General features: G+C 43.8%; 1 long non-coding RNA gene across 1 annotated transcript in view; it reads left to right on the top strand.

Annotated features, from left to right (window-relative positions):
- Positions 1 to 15,534, top strand: part of LOC137217930 (uncharacterized) — a 393,134-nt gene that overhangs the window by 337,370 nt on the left and 40,230 nt on the right. Inside the window, exon 2 of the long non-coding RNA XR_010940321.1 lies at positions 1,943 to 2,028. This is a non-coding gene — a long non-coding RNA (uncharacterized lncRNA). The remainder of the gene's footprint in view (positions 1 to 1,942; positions 2,029 to 15,534) is intronic.

Raw genomic sequence — 15,534 nt, 5'->3', positions numbered from 1 at the left:
TATGCCGCTGTACACACGCTTGATTCTCTTTCAGAGACATAGAAATCTATAGGTTTTAAGATTCTTACTGGTCAGGTATATTCTTAGGCGTTTAATATGGGGTGTAGAGTCCACTTCGTTGAGCAAGGAGTAACTCTTGTCTATTACATATTTGGCTTATGGAACGGTATCTGTGCTAATTTCAATCTCTGGTTTTATGCAGCACCCCAACTCACCTTTCCCCTTAAGCAAGCATAAGTTGGTTTTCTACATTTGAGACCCTGTTCTGTTTTGTAATTCAGTTCCTGTGTAGCCAAGTTTACATTCCGTGTAGTAGTGATATCTTATGATGTTTCTTTTTCTGTGTGACTTATTTCACTTAGAATCATCGTACCTGAATCCACTCATTATGCTGCTACGGGCCTGATGATATAGATTTCATTGCTGAGTGATATTGCATTGTACGTAAGTACCACAACTTCTTTATCCATTTTTTACTTTCTGTGATATTGAACTTGTAGTGTAAACGAGGTTCTTGTAAACAGAGCCGTCCCAAACTTTGGGGTGGCTGTGTCTTTTTGATTTTAATTTCCCTAAGCTATAGAACCGTAAGTGGAAGTGCCCTAGGCTCTGTTGCTTTGTTTTTTAGATGTTTCAGGAAACACCATACACTTCTCCAGAGTGGCTGTTGGCAATTTACATCCCGCCCATCAGCATAACAAGGCTCCCAATTCTCCATGGCCTGTCCTGCCTTTCTGAATTTTACACTTTTTTCAGATGGCCCTTTTGACTGGGGGGCAGTGAGACTTCATTGTAATGCAGATTTCCTTTGCAAGCTTGCTTGGTTGGCCAAAAAGGGCGTATGCGTTTTTTCCTGAATATATTCAGGAAAAAACGCATACGCCCTTTTTGGCCAAGTGCATCATTGTGGACGTTCTGCCTCTTTTCCTATGCTTTACATGCAATTCCAGTCTACCTCCTGAAATCGGTTTCCTGCAATTCTGCCCCGCTTTCAAGTCCTCTTGGCAGCCTTACTTCAATATATTTTTGGACGATAGCTGTCATTTATAACTCTGCAGGTTTGTGAATTACAGTGCCTCTGAGCTCCTTTCTTCAACTCGCTTTCTTGTGAGCTGGCTGCAACACCGCAGCATTGCTTCAGGCCCTAGTGTGGTTCTGGCATTGCACGCTGAGCCTTTGGTTAATTCCTCTTCCTGGTGGGAAATGAGAGTTAAATTTGCCCGTCCAGGCACCTCCAGCTAGTCTCTCATTGGTTCTCCCTATTCCTGTTCATTTTCAGCAGAAATGGCAAACTGGGCCAAACAGGAGGTTAAAGGCACTGACTCTCCAAGTGGGGAGAGTGTTAGTAAAGCGTCTGGAATGTTGCACCCGAGTACCAGGGGACGAAACCTGAGACACATTTGAACACGTTTCCCGATCACACGGTGGATCATACTCTGGGTTCCACATGCATGTTTTAGCTGAAGGAAGAATCCCGTAAACCTGGAGAGTTGAGACCCATGGAATGGGTACCATGCAATATGACTTCAAAGGGTCTGCATTTGCTCACTGAACCTCACCAATCCTATCACTGCTGCGTTTATGCCGCTGTACACACGCTTGATTCTCTTTCAGAGACATAGAAATCTATAGGTTTTAAGATTCTTACTGGTCAGGTATATTCTTAGGCGTTTAATATGGGGTGTAGAGTCCACTTCGTTGAGCAAGGAGTAGCTCTTGTCTATTACATATTTGGCTTATGGAACGGTATCTGTGCTAATTTCAATCTCTGGTTTTATGCAGCACCCCAACTCACCTTTCCCCTTAAGCAAGCATAAGTTGGTTTTCTACATTTGAGACCCTGTTCTGTTTTGTAATTCATTTCCTGTGTAGCCAAGTTTACATTCCGTGTAGTAGTTATATCTTATGATGTTTCTTTTTCTGTGTGACTTATTTCACTTAGAATCATCGTACCTGAATCCACTCATTATGCTGCTACGGGCCTGATGACATAGATTTCATTGCTGAGTGATATTGCATTGTACTTAAGTACCACAACTTCTTTATCCATTTTTTTCTTTCTGTGATATTGAACTTGTAGTGTAAACGAGGTTCTTGTAAACAGAGCCGTCCCAAACTTTGGGGTGGCTGTGTCTTTTTGATTTTAATTTCCCTAAGCTATAGAACCGTAAGTGGAAGTGCCCTAGGCTCTGTTGCTTTGTTTTTTAGATGTTTCAGGAAACACCATACACTTCTCCAGAGTGGCTGTTGGCAATTTACATCCCGCCCATCAGCATAACAAGGCTCCCAGTTCTCCATGGCCTGTCCTGCCTGTCTGGATTTTATACTTTTTTCAGATGGCCCTTTTGACCGGGGGGCAGTGAGACTTCATTGTAGTGCAGATTTCCTTTGCAAGCTTGCTTGGTTGGCCAAAAAGTGCGTATGCGTTTTTTCCTGAATATATTCAGGAAAAAACGCATACGCCCTTTTTGGCCAAGTGCATCATTGTGGACGTTCTGCCTCTTTTCCTATGCTTTACATGCAATTCCAGTCTACCTCCTGAAATCGGTTTCCTGCAATTCTGCCCCGCTTTCAAGTCCTCTTGGCAGCCTTACTTCAATATATTTTTGGACGATAGCTGTAATTTTTAACTCTGCAGGTTTGTGAATGACAGTGCCCGTGAGCTCCTTTCTTCAACTCGCTTTCTTCTGAGCTGGCCGCAACACCGCAGGATTGCTTCAGGCCCTAGTGTGGTTCCGGCATGGCACGCTGAGCCTTTGGTTAATTCCTCTTCCTGGTGGGAAATGAGAGTTAAATTTGCCCGTCCAGACACCTCCAGATAGTCTCTCATTGGTTCTCCCTATTCCTGTTCATTTTCCGCAGAAATTGCAAACTGGGCCAAACAGGAAGTTAAAGGCACTGACTCTCCAAGTGGGGAGAGTGTTAGTAAAGCGTCTGGAATGTTGCACCCGGGTACCAGGGGACAAAATCTGACACATTTGAACACATTTCCCGATCACACGGTGGATCATACTCTGGGTTCCACATGCATGTTTTAGCTAAAGGAAGAATCCCTTAAACCTGGAGAGTTGAGACCCATGGAATGGGTACCATGCAATATGACTTCAAAGGGTCTGCATTTGCTCACCGATCCTCACCAATCCTATCACTGCTGCGCTTATGCCACTGTACACACGCTTGGTTCTCTTTCGGAGACATATAAATCCATAGGTTTTAAGATTCTTACTAGTCAGGTATATTCTTAGACGTTTAATATGGGGTGTTGAGTCCTCTTCGTTGAGCAAGGAGTAGCTCTTGTCTATTACATATTTGGCTTATGGAACGGTATCTGTGCTAATTTCAATCTCTGGTTTTATGCAGCACCCCAACTCACCTTTCCCCTTAAGCAAGCATAAGTTGGTTTTCTACATTTGAGACCCTGTTCTGTTCTGTAATTCTGTTCCTGTGTAGCCAAGTTTACATTCCGTGTAGTAGTGATATCTTATGATGTTTCTTTTTCTGTGTGACTTATTTCACTTAGAATCATCGTACCTTAATCCACTCATTATGCTGCTACAGGCCTGATGACATAGATTTCATTGCTGAGTGATATTGCATTGTATGTACCTACCACAACTTCTTTATCCATTTTTCGCTTTCTGTGATATTGAACTCGTACCGTAAACGAGGTTCTTGTAAACAGAGCCGTCCCAAACTTTGGGGTGGCTGTCTCTTTTTGACTTTATTTTCCCTAAGCTATACGACCATAAGTGGAAGTGCCCTAGGCTCTGTTGCTTTGTTTTGTAGATGTTTCAGGAAACACCATACACTTCTCCAGAGTGGCTGTTGGCAATTTACATCTCGCCCATCAGCATAATAAGTTTCCCAGTTCTCAATGGCATGTCCTGCCTTTCTCGATTTTACACTATTTTCCGATGGCCCTTTTGACCGGGGGGCAGTGAGACTTCATTGTAGTGCAGATTTCCTTTGCAAGCTTGCTTGGTTGACCAAAAAGGGCGTATGCGTTTTTTCCTGAATATATTCAGGAAAAAACGCATACGCCCTTTTTGGCCAAGTGCATCATTGTGGACGTTCTGCCTCTTTTCCTATGCTTTACATGTAATTCCAGTCTACCTCCTGAAATCGGTTTCCTACAATTCTGCCCCGCTTTCAAGTCCTCTTGGCAGCCTTACTTCAATAGATTTTTGGACGATAGCTGTCATTTATAACTCTGCAGGTTTGTGAATTACAGTGCCCCTGAGCTCCTTTCTTCAACTCGCTTTCTTGTGAGCTGGCCGCAACACCGCAGGATTGCTTCAGGCCCTAGTGTGGTTCCGGCATGGCACGCTGAGCCTTTGGTTAATTCCTCTTCCTGGTGGGAAATGAGAGTTAAATTTACCCGTCCAGACACCTCCAGCTAGTCTCTCATTGGTTCTCCCTATTCCTGTTCATTTTCCGCAGAAATTGCAAACTGGGCCAAACAGGAGGTTAAAGGCACTGACTCTCCAAGTGGGGAGAGTTTTAGTAAAGCGTCTGGAATGTTACACCCGAGTACCAGGGGACAAATCTGAGACACATTTGAACACGTTTCCCGATCACACGTTGGATCATACTCTGGGTTCCACATGCATGTTTTAGCTGAAGGAAGAATCCCGTAAACCTGGAGAGTTGAGACCCATTAAATGGGTACCATGCAGTATGACTTCAAAGGGTCTGCGTTTGCTCACCGAACCTCACCAATCCTATCACTGCTGCATTTATGCCCCTGTACACACGCTTGATTCTCTTTCGGAGACATATGAATCCATAGGTTTTAAGATTCTTACTAGTCAGGTATATTCTTAGGCGTTTAATATGGGGTGTAGAGTCCACTTCGTTGAGCAAGGAGTAGCTCTTGTCTATTACATATTTGGCTTATGGAATGGTATCTGTGCTAATTTCAATCTCTTGTTTTATGCAGCACCCCAACTCACCTTTCCCCTTAAGCAAGCATAAGTTGGTTTTCTACATTTGAGACCCTGTTCTGTTTTGTAATTCAGTTCCTGTGTAGCCAAGGTTACATTCCGTGTAGTAGTGATATCTTATGATGTTTCTTTTTCTGTGTGACTTATTTCACTTAGAATCATCGTACCTGAATCCACTCATTATGCTGCTACGGGCCTGATGATATACATTTCATTGCTGAGTGATATTGCATTGTACGTAAGTACCACAAATTCTTTATCCATTTTTCGATTTGTGTGATATTGAACTTGTACCGTAAACGAGGTTCTTGTAAACAGAGCCGTCCCAAACTTTCGGGTGGCTGTGTCTTTTTGATTTTAATTTCCCTAAGCTATAGGACCATAAGTGGAAGTGCCCTAGGCTCTGTTGCTTTGTTTTGTAGATGTTTCAGGAAACACCATACACTTCTCCAGAGTGGCTGTTGGCAATTTACATCCCGCCCATCAGCATAACAAGGCTCCCAGTTCTCCATGGCCTGTCCTGCCTTGCTGGATTTTATATTTTTTTCAGATGGCCCTTTTGACCGGGGGGCAGTGAGACTTCATTGTAGTGCAGATTTCCTTTGCAAGCTTGCTTGGTTGGCCAAAAAGGGCGTATGCGTTTTTTCCTGAATATATTCAGGAAAAAACGCATACGCCCTTTTTGGCCAAGTGCATCATTGTGGACGTTCTGCCTCTTTTCCTATGCTTTACATGCAATTCCAGTCTACCTCCTGAAATCGGTTTCCTGCAATTCTGCCACGCTTTCGAGTCCTCTTGGCAGCCTTACTTCAATATATTTTTGGACGATAGCTGTCATTTATAACTCTGCAGGTTTGTGAATTACAGTGCCCCTGAACTCCTTTCTTCAACTCGCTTTCTTGTGAGCTGGCCGCAACACCGCAGCATTGCTTCAGGTCCTAGTGTGGTTCCGGCATGGCACGCTGAGCCTTTGGTTAATTCCTCTTCCTGGTGGGAAATGAGAGTTAAATTTGCCCGTACAGGCACCTCCAGGTAGTCTCTCATTGGTTCTCCCTATTCCTGTTCATTTTCCGCAGAAATGGCAAACTGGGCCAAACAGGAGGTTAAAGGCACTGACTCTCCAAGTGGGGAGAGTGTTAGTAAAGTGACTGGAATGTTGCACCCGAGTACCAGGGGACGAAAACTGAGACACATTTGAACACGTTTCCCGATCACATGGTGGATCATACTCTGGGTTCCAGATGCATGTTTTAGCTGAAGGAAGAATCCCTTAAACCTGGAGAGTTGAGACCCATGGAATGGGTACCATGCAATATGACTTCAAAGGGTCTGCATTTGCTCACCGAACCTCACCAATCCTATCACTGCTGCATTTATCCCACTGTAGACACGCTTGATTCTCTTTCGGAGACATATAAATCCATAGGTTTTAAGATTCTTACTAGTCAGGTATATTCCTAGACCTTTAATATGGGGTGTTGAGTCCTCTTCGTTGAGCAAGGAGTAGCTCTTGTCTATTACATATTTGGCTTATGGAACGGTATCTGTGCTAATTTCAATCTCTGATTTTATGCAGCACCCCAACTCACCTTTCCCCTTAAGCAAGCATAAGTTGCTTTTCTACATTTGAGACCCTGTTCTGTTTTGTAATTCAGTTCCTCTGTAGCCAATTTTACATTCCGTGTATTAGTGATATCTTATGATGTTTCTTTTTCTGTGTGACTTATCTCACTTAGAATCATCGTACCTGAATCCACTCATTATGCTGCTACGGGCCTGATGACATAGATTTCATTGCTGAGTGATATTGCATTGTACGTAAGTACCACAACTTCTTTATCCATTTTTCGCTTTCTGTGATATTGAACTTGTACCGTAAACGAGGTTCTTGTAAACAGAGCCGTCCCAAACTTTGGGGTGGCTGTGTCTGTTTGATTTTAATTTCCCTAATCTATAGGACCGTAAGTGGAAGTGCCCTAGGCTCTGTTGCTTTGGTTTTTAGATGTTTCAGGAAACACCATACACTTCTCCAGAGTGGCTGTTGGCAATTTACATCCCGCCCATCAGCATAACAAGGCTCCCAGTTCTCCATGGCCTGTCCTGCCTTTCTGGATTTTACACTTTTTTCAGATGGCCCTTTTGACCGGGGGGCAGTGAGACTTCATTGTAGTGCAGATTTCCTTTGCAAGCTTGCTTGGTTGGCCAAAAAGGGCGTATGCGTTTTTTCCTGAATATATTCAGGAAAAAACGCATACGCCCTTTTTGGCCAAGTGCATCATTGTGGACGTTCTGCCTCTTTTCCTATGCTTTACATGCAATTCCAGTCTACCTCCTGAAATCGGTTTCCTGCAATTCTGCCCCGCTTTCAAGTCCTCTTGGCAGCCATACTTCAATATATTTTTGGACTATAGCTGTCATTTATAACTCTGCAGGTTTGTGAATTACAGTGCCCCTGAGCTCCTTTCTTCAACTCGCTTTCTTGTGAGCTGGCCGCAACACCGCAGCATTGCTTCAGGCCCTAGTGTGGTTCCGGCATGGCACGCTGAGCCTTTGGTTAATTCCTCTTCCTGGTGGGAAATGAGAGTTAAATTTGCCCGTCCAGACACCTCCAGCTAGTCTCTCATTGGTTCTCCCTATTCCTGTTCATCTTCCGCAGAAGTTGCAAACTGGGCCAAACAGGAGGTTAAAGGCACTGACTCTCCAAGTGGGGAGAGTTTTAGTAAAGTGACTGGAATGTTTCACCCGAGTACCAGGGGACGAAGACTGAGACACATTTGAACACGTTTCCCGATCACACGGTGGATCATACTCTGGGTTCCACATGCATGTTTTAGCTGAAGGAAGAATCCCTTAAACCTGGAGAGTTGAGACCCATGGAATGGGTACCATGCAATATGACTTCAAAGGTTGTGCATTTGCTCACCGAACCTCACCAATCCTATCACTGCTGCGTTTATGCCGCTGTACACACGCTTGATTCTCTTTCGGAGACATAGAAATCCATAGGTTTTAAGATAATTACTAGTCAGCTATATACTTAGGCGTTTAATATGGGGTGTAGAGTCCACTTCGTTGAGCAAGGAGTAGCTCTTGTGTATTACATATTTGGCTTATGGAACGGTATCTGTGCTAATTTCAATCTCTGGTTTTATGCAGCACCCCAACTCACCTTTCCCCTTAAGCAAGCATAAGTTGGTTTTCTACATTTGAGACCCTGTTCTGTTTTGTAATTCAGTTTCTGTGTAGCCAAGTTTACATTCCGTGTAGTAGTGATATCTTATGATGTTTCTTTTTCTGAGTAACTTATTTCACTTAGAATCATCGTACCTGAATCCACTCATTATGCTGCTATGGGCCTGATGACATAGATTTCATTGCTGAGTGATATTGCATTGTACGTAAGTACCACAACTTCTTTATCCATTTTTCACTTTCTGTGATATTGAATTTCTACTGTAAACGAGGTTCTTCTAAACAGTGCCGTCCCAAACTTTGGGGTGGCTGTGTCTTTTTGATTTTAATTTCCCTAAGCTATAGGACCATAAGTGGAAGTGCCCTAGGCTCTGTTGCTTTCTTTTTTAGATATTTCAGGAAACACCATACACTTCTCCAGAGTGGCTGTTGGCAATTTACATCCCGCCCATCAGAATAACAAGGCTCCCACGTCTCCATGGCCTGTCCTGCCTTTCTGGATTTAACATTTTTTCACATGGCACTTTTGACTGGGGGGCAGTGAGACTTCATTGTAGTGCAGATTTCCTTTGCAAGCTTGCTTGGTTGGCCAAAAAGGGCGTATGCGTTTTTTCCTGAATATATTCAGGAAAAAACGCATACGCCCTTTTTGGCCAAGTGCGTCATTGTGGACGTTCTGCCTCTTTTCCTATGCTTTACATGCAATTCCAGTCTACCTCCTGAAATCGGTTTCCTGCAATTCTGCCCCGCTTTCAAGTCCTCTTGGCAGCCATACTTCAATATATTTTTGGACGATAGCTGTCATTTATAACTCTGCAGGTTTGTGAATTACAGTGCCCCTGAGCTCCTTTCTTAAACTCGCTTTCTTGTGAGCTGGCCGCAACACCGCAGCATTGCTTCAGGCCCTAGTGTGGTTCCGGCATGGCACGTTGAGCCTTTGGTTAATTCCTCTTCCTGGTGGGAAATGAGAGTTAAATTTGCCCGTCCAGACACCTCCAGCTAGTCTCTCATTGGTTCGCCCTATTCCTGTTCATTTTCCGCAGAAATTGCAAACTGGGCCAAACAGGAGGTTAAAGGCACTGACTCTCCAAGTGGGAAGAGTGTTAGTAAAGCGTCTGGAATGTTGCACACGAGTACCAGGGGATGAAACCTGAGACACATTTGAACACGTTTCCCGATCACACGGTGGATCATACTCTGGGTTCCACATGCATGTTTTAGCTGAAGGAAGAATCCCTTAAACCTGGAGAGTTGAGACCCATGGAATGGGTACCATGCAATATGACTTCAAAGGGTCTGCATTTGCTCACCGAACCTCACCAATCCTATCACTGCTGCGTTTATGCCGCTGTACACACGCTTGATTCTCTTTCGGAGACATAGAAATCCATAGGTTTTAAGATACTTACTAGTCATCTATATTCTTAGGCGGTTAATATGTGGTGTAGAGTCCACTTCATTGAGCAAGGAGTAACTCTTGTCTATTACATATTTGGCTTATGGAACGGTATCTGTGCTAATTTCAATCTCTGGTTTTATGCAGCACCCCAACTCACCTTTCCCCTTAAGCAAGCATAAGTTGGTTTTCTACATTTGAGACCCTGTTCTGTTTTGTAATTCAGTTCCTGTGTAGCCAAGTTTACATTCCGTGTAGTAGTGATATCTTATGATGTTTCTTTTTCTGAGTGACTTATTTCACTTAGAATCATCATACCTGAATCCACTCATTATGCTGCTACGGGCCTGATGACATAGATTTCATTGCTGAGTGATATTGCATTGTACGTAAGTACCACAATTTCTTTATCCATTTTTCACTTTCTGTGATATTGAATTTCTACTGTAAACGAGGTTCTTGTAAACAGAGCCGTCCCAAACTTTGGGGTGGCTGTGTCTTTTTGATTTTAATTTCCCTAAGCTATAGGACCATAAGTGGAAGTGCCCTAGGCTCTGTTGTTTTCTTTTTTAGATGTTTCAGGAAACACCATACACTTCTCCAGAGTGGCTGTTGGCAATTTACATCCCGCCCATCAGCATAACAAGGCTCCCAGTTCTCCATGGCCTGTCCTGCCTTTCTGGATTTTACACTTTTTTCAGATGGCCCTTTTGACCGGGGGGCAGTGAGACTTCATTGTAGTGCAGATTTCCTTTGCAAGCTTGCTTGGTTGGCCAAAAAGGGCGTATGCGTTTTTTCCTGAATATATTCAGGAAAAAACGCATACGCCCTTTTTGGCCAAGTGCATCATTGTGGACGTTCTGCCTCTTTTCCTATGCTTTACATGCAATTCCAGTCTACCTCCTGAAATCGGTTTCCTGCAATTCTGCCCCGCTTTCAAGTCCTCTTGGCAGCCTTACTTCAATATATTTTTGGACGATAGCTGTCATTTATAACTCTGCAGGTTTGTGAATTACAGTGCCCCTGAGCTCCTTTCTTCAACTCGCTTTCTTGTGAGCTGGCCGCAACACCGCAGCATTGCTTCAGGCCCTAGTGTGGTTCCGGCATGGCACGCTGAGCCTTTGGTTAATTCCTCTTCCTGGTGGGAAATGAGAGTTAAATTTGCCCGTCCAGACACCTCCAGCTAGTCTCTCATTGGTTCTCCCTATTCCTGTTCATTTTCCGCAGAAATTGTAAACTGGGCCAAACAGGAGGTTAAAGGCACTGACTCTCCAAGTGGGAAGAGTGTTAGTAAAGCGTCTGGAATGTTGCACACGAGTACCAGGGGACGAAACCTGAGACACATTTGAACACGTTTCCCGATCACACGGTGGATCATACTCTGGGTTCCACATGCATGTTTTAGCTGAAGGAAGAATCCCTTAAACCTGGAGAGTTGAGACCCATGGAATGGGTACCATGCAATATGACTTCAAAGGTTCTGCATTTGCTCACCGAACCTCACCAATCCTATCACTGCTGCATTTATGCCGCTGTACACATGCTTGATTCTCTTTCGGAGACATAGAAATCCATAGGTTTTAAGATTTTTACTAGGCAGGTATATTCTTAGGCGTTTAATATGGGGTGTTGATTCCACTTGGTTGAGCAAGGAGTAGCTCTTGTCTATTACATATTTGGCTTATGGAACGGTATCTGTGCTAATTTCAATCTCTGGTTTTATGCAGCACCCCAACTCACCTTTCTCCTTAAGCAAGCATAAGTTGGTTTTCTACATTTCAGACCCTGTTCTGTTTTGTAATTCAGTTCCTGGGTAGCCAAGATTACATTCCATGTAGTAGTGATAACTTATGATGTTTCTTTTTCTGTGTGACTTATTTCACTTAGAATCATCGTACCTGAATCCACTCATTATGCTGCTACGGGCCTGATGACATAGATTTCATTGCTGAGTGATATTGCCTTGTACGTAAGTACCACAACTTCTTTATCCTTTTTTCACTTTCTGTGATATTGAATTTGTACTGTAAATGAGGTTCTTGTAAACAGAGCCGTCCCAAACTTTGGGGTGGCTGTGTCTTGTTGATTTTAATTTCCCTAAGCTATAGGACCATAAGTGGAAGTGCCCTAGGCTCCGTTGCTTTGTTTTTTAGATGTTTCAGGAAACACCATACACTTCTCCAGAGTGGCTGTTGGCAATTTACATCCCGCCCATCAGCATAACAAGGCTCCCAGTTCTCCATGGCCTGTCCTGCCTTTCTGGATTTTACACATTTTTCAGATGGCCCTTTTGACCGGGGGGCAGTGAGACTTCATTGTAGTGCAGATTTCCTTTGCAAGCTTGCTTGGTTGGCCAAAAAGGGCGTATGCGTTTTTTCCTGAATATACTCAGGAAAAAACGCATACGCCCTTTTTGGCCAAGTGCATCATTGTGGACGTTCTGCCTCTTTTCCTATGCTTTACATGCAATTCCAGTCTACCTGCTGAAATCGGTTTCCTGCAATTCTGCCCCGCTTTCAAGTCCTCTTGGCAGCCTTACTTCAATATATTTTTGGACGATAGCTGTCATTTATAACTCTGCAGGTTTGTGAATTACAGTGCCCCTGAGCTCCTTTCTTCAACTCGCTTTCTTGTGAGCTAGCCGCAACACCGCAGCATTGCTTCAGGCCCTAGTGTGGTTCCGGCATGGCACGCTGAGCCTTTGGTTAATTCCTCTTCCTGGTGGGAAATGAGAGTTAAATTTGCCCGTCCAGACACCTCCAGCTAGTCTCTCATTTGTTCTCCCTATTCCTGTTCATTTTCCGCAGAAATTGCAAACTGGGCCAAACAGGAAGTTAAAGGCACTGACTCTCCAAGTGGGGAGAGTGTTAGTAAAGCATCTGGAATGTTGCACCCGAGTACCAGGGGACGAAACCTGAGACACATTTGAACACGTTTCCCGATCACACGGTGGATCATACTCTGGGTTCCACATGCATGTTTTAGCTGAAGGAAGAATCCCTTAAACCTGGAGAGTTGAGACCCATGGAATGGGTACCATGCAATATGACTTCAAAGGGTCTGCATTTGCTCACCGAACCTCACCAATCCTATCACTGCTGCATTTATGCCGCTGTACACACGCTTGATTGTCTTTCGGAGACATAGAAATCCATAGGTTTTAAGATTTTTACTAGGCAGGTATATTCTTAGGCGTTTAATATGGGGTGTTGTGTCCTCTTCGTTGAGCAAGGAGTAGCTCTTGTCTATTACATATTTGGCTTATGGAACGGTATCTGTGCTAATTTCAATCTCTGGTTTTATGCAGCACCCCAACTCACCTTTCTCCTTAAGCTAGCATAAGTTGGTTTTCTACATTTCAGACCCTGTTCTGTTTTGTAATTCTGTTCCTGTGTAGCCAAGTTTACATTCCGTGTATTAGTGATATCTTATGATGTTTCTTTTTCTGTGTGACTTATCTCACTTAGAATCATCGTACCTGAATCCACTCATTATGCTGCTATGGGCCTGATGACATAGATTTTATTGCTGAGTGATATTGCATTGTACGTAAGTACCACAACTTCTTTATCCATTTTTCACTTTCTGTGATATTGAACTTGTACCGTAAACGAGGTTCTTGTAAACTCAGCTGTCCCAAACTTTGGGGTGGCTGTGTCTTTTTTATTTTAATTTCCCTAAGCTATAGGACCATAAGTGGAATTGCCCTAGGCTCTGTTGCTTTGTTTTTTAGATGTTTCAGGAAACACCATACACTTCTCCAGAGTGGCTGTTGGCAATTTATATCCCGCCCATCAGCATAACAAGGCTCCCAGTTCTCCATGGCCTGTCCTGCCTTTCTGGATTTTACACTTTTTTCAGATGGCCCTTTTGACCGGGGGGCAGTGCGACTTCATTGTAGTGCAGATTTCCTTTTCAAGCTTGCTTGGTTGGCCAAAAAGGGCGTATGCGTTTTTTCCTGAATATACTCAGGAAAAAACGCATACGCCCTTTTTGGCCAAGTGCATCATTGTGGACGTTCTGCCTCTTTTCCTATGCTTTACATGCAATTCCAGTCTACCTCCTGAAATCGGTTTCCTGCAATTCTGCCCCACTTTCAAGTCCTCTTGGCAGCCTTACTTCAATATATTTTTGGACGATAGCTGTCATTTATAACTCTGCAGGTTTGTGAATTACAGTGCCCCTGAGCTCCTTTCTTCAACTCGCTTTCTTGTGAGCTGGCCGCAACACCGCAGCATTGCTTCAAGCCCTAGTGTGGTTCCGGCATGGCACGCTGAGCCTTTGGTTAATTCCTCTTCCTGGTGGGAAATGAGAGTTAAATTTGCCCGTCCAGACACCTCCAGCTAGTCTCTCATTGGTTCTCCCTATTCCTGTTCATTTTCCGCAGAAATTGCAAACTGGGCCAAACAGGAAGTTAAAGGCACTGACTCTCCAAGTGGGGAGAGTGTTAGTAAAGCGTCTGGAATGTTGCACCCGAGTACCAGGGGACGAAACCTGAGACACATTTGAACACGTTTCCCGATCACACGGTGGATCATACTCTGGGTTCCACATGCATGTTTTAGCTGAAGGAAGAATCCCTTAAACCTGGAGAGTTGAGACCCATGGAATGGGTACCATGCAATATGACTTCAAAGGGTCTGCATTTGCTCACCGAACCTCACCAATCCTATCACTGCTGCATTTATGCCGCTGTACACACGCTTGATTCTCTTTCGGAGACATAGAAATCCATACGTTTTAAGATTTTTACTAGGCAGGTATATTCTTAGGCGTTTAATATGCGGTGTTGTGTCCTCTTCGTTGAGCAAGGAGTAGCTCTTCTCTATTACATATTTGGCTTATGGAACGGTATCTGTGCTAATTTCAATCTCTGGTTTTATGCAGCACCCCAACTCACCTTTCTCCTTAAGCAAGCATAAGTTGGTTTTCTACATTTCAGACCCTGTTCTGTTTTGTAATTCAGTTCCTGGGTAGCCAAGATTACATTCCATGTAGTAGTGATAACTTATGATGTTTCTTTTTCTGTGTGACTTATTTCACTTAGAATCATCGTACCTGAATCCACTCATTATGCTGCTACGGGCCTCATGACATAGATTTCATTGCTGAGTGATATTACCTTGTACGTAAGTACCACAACTTCTTTATCCATTTTTCACTTTCTGTGATATTGAATTTGTACTGTAAATGACGTTCTTGGAAACAGAGCCATCCCAAACTTTGAGGTGGCTGTGTCTTTTTGATTTTAATTTCCCTAAGCTATAGGACCATAAGTGGAAGTGCCCTAGGCTCTGTTGCTTTGTTTTGTAGATGTTTCAGGAAACACCATACACTTCTCCAGAGTGGCTGTTGGCAATTTACATCCCGCCCATCAGCATAACAAGGCTCCCAGTTCTCCATGGCCTGTCCTGCCTTTCTGGATTTTACACATTTTTCAGATGGCCCTTTTGACCGGGGGGCAGTGAGACTTCATTGTACTGCAGATTTCCTTTGCAAGCTTGCTTGGTTGGCCAAAAAGTGCGTATGCGTTTTGTCCTGAATATATTCAGTAAAAAATGCATACGCCCTTTTTGGACAAGTGCATCATTGTGGACGTTCTGCCTCTTTTCCTATGCTTTACATGCAATTCCAGTCTACCTCCTGAAACCGGTTTCCTGCAATTCTGCCCCGCTTTCAAGTCCTCTTGGCAGCCTTACTTCAATATATTTTTGGACGATAGCTGTCATTTTTAACAATGCAGGTTTGTGAATTACAGTGCCCCTGAGCTCCTTTCTTCAACTCGCTTTCTTGTGAGCTGGCCGCAACACCGCAGGATTGCTTCAGGCCCTAGTGTGGTTCTGGCATGGCACGCTGAGCCTTTGGTTAATTCCTCTTCCTGGTGGGAAATGAGAGTTAAATTTGCCCGTCCAGACACCTCCAGCTAGTCTCTCATTGGTTCTCCCTATTCCTGTTCATTTTCCGCAGAAATTGCAAACTGGGCCAAACAGGAGGTTAAGGGCA

The sequence above is a fragment of the Pseudorca crassidens genome (genome assembly GCF_039906515.1).
Source record: "Pseudorca crassidens isolate mPseCra1 chromosome 1 unlocalized genomic scaffold, mPseCra1.hap1 SUPER_1_unloc_1, whole genome shotgun sequence".
NCBI lineage: Eukaryota > Metazoa > Chordata > Mammalia > Artiodactyla > Delphinidae > Pseudorca > Pseudorca crassidens.
This window is presented reverse-complemented; position numbering and strand designations above follow the sequence as displayed.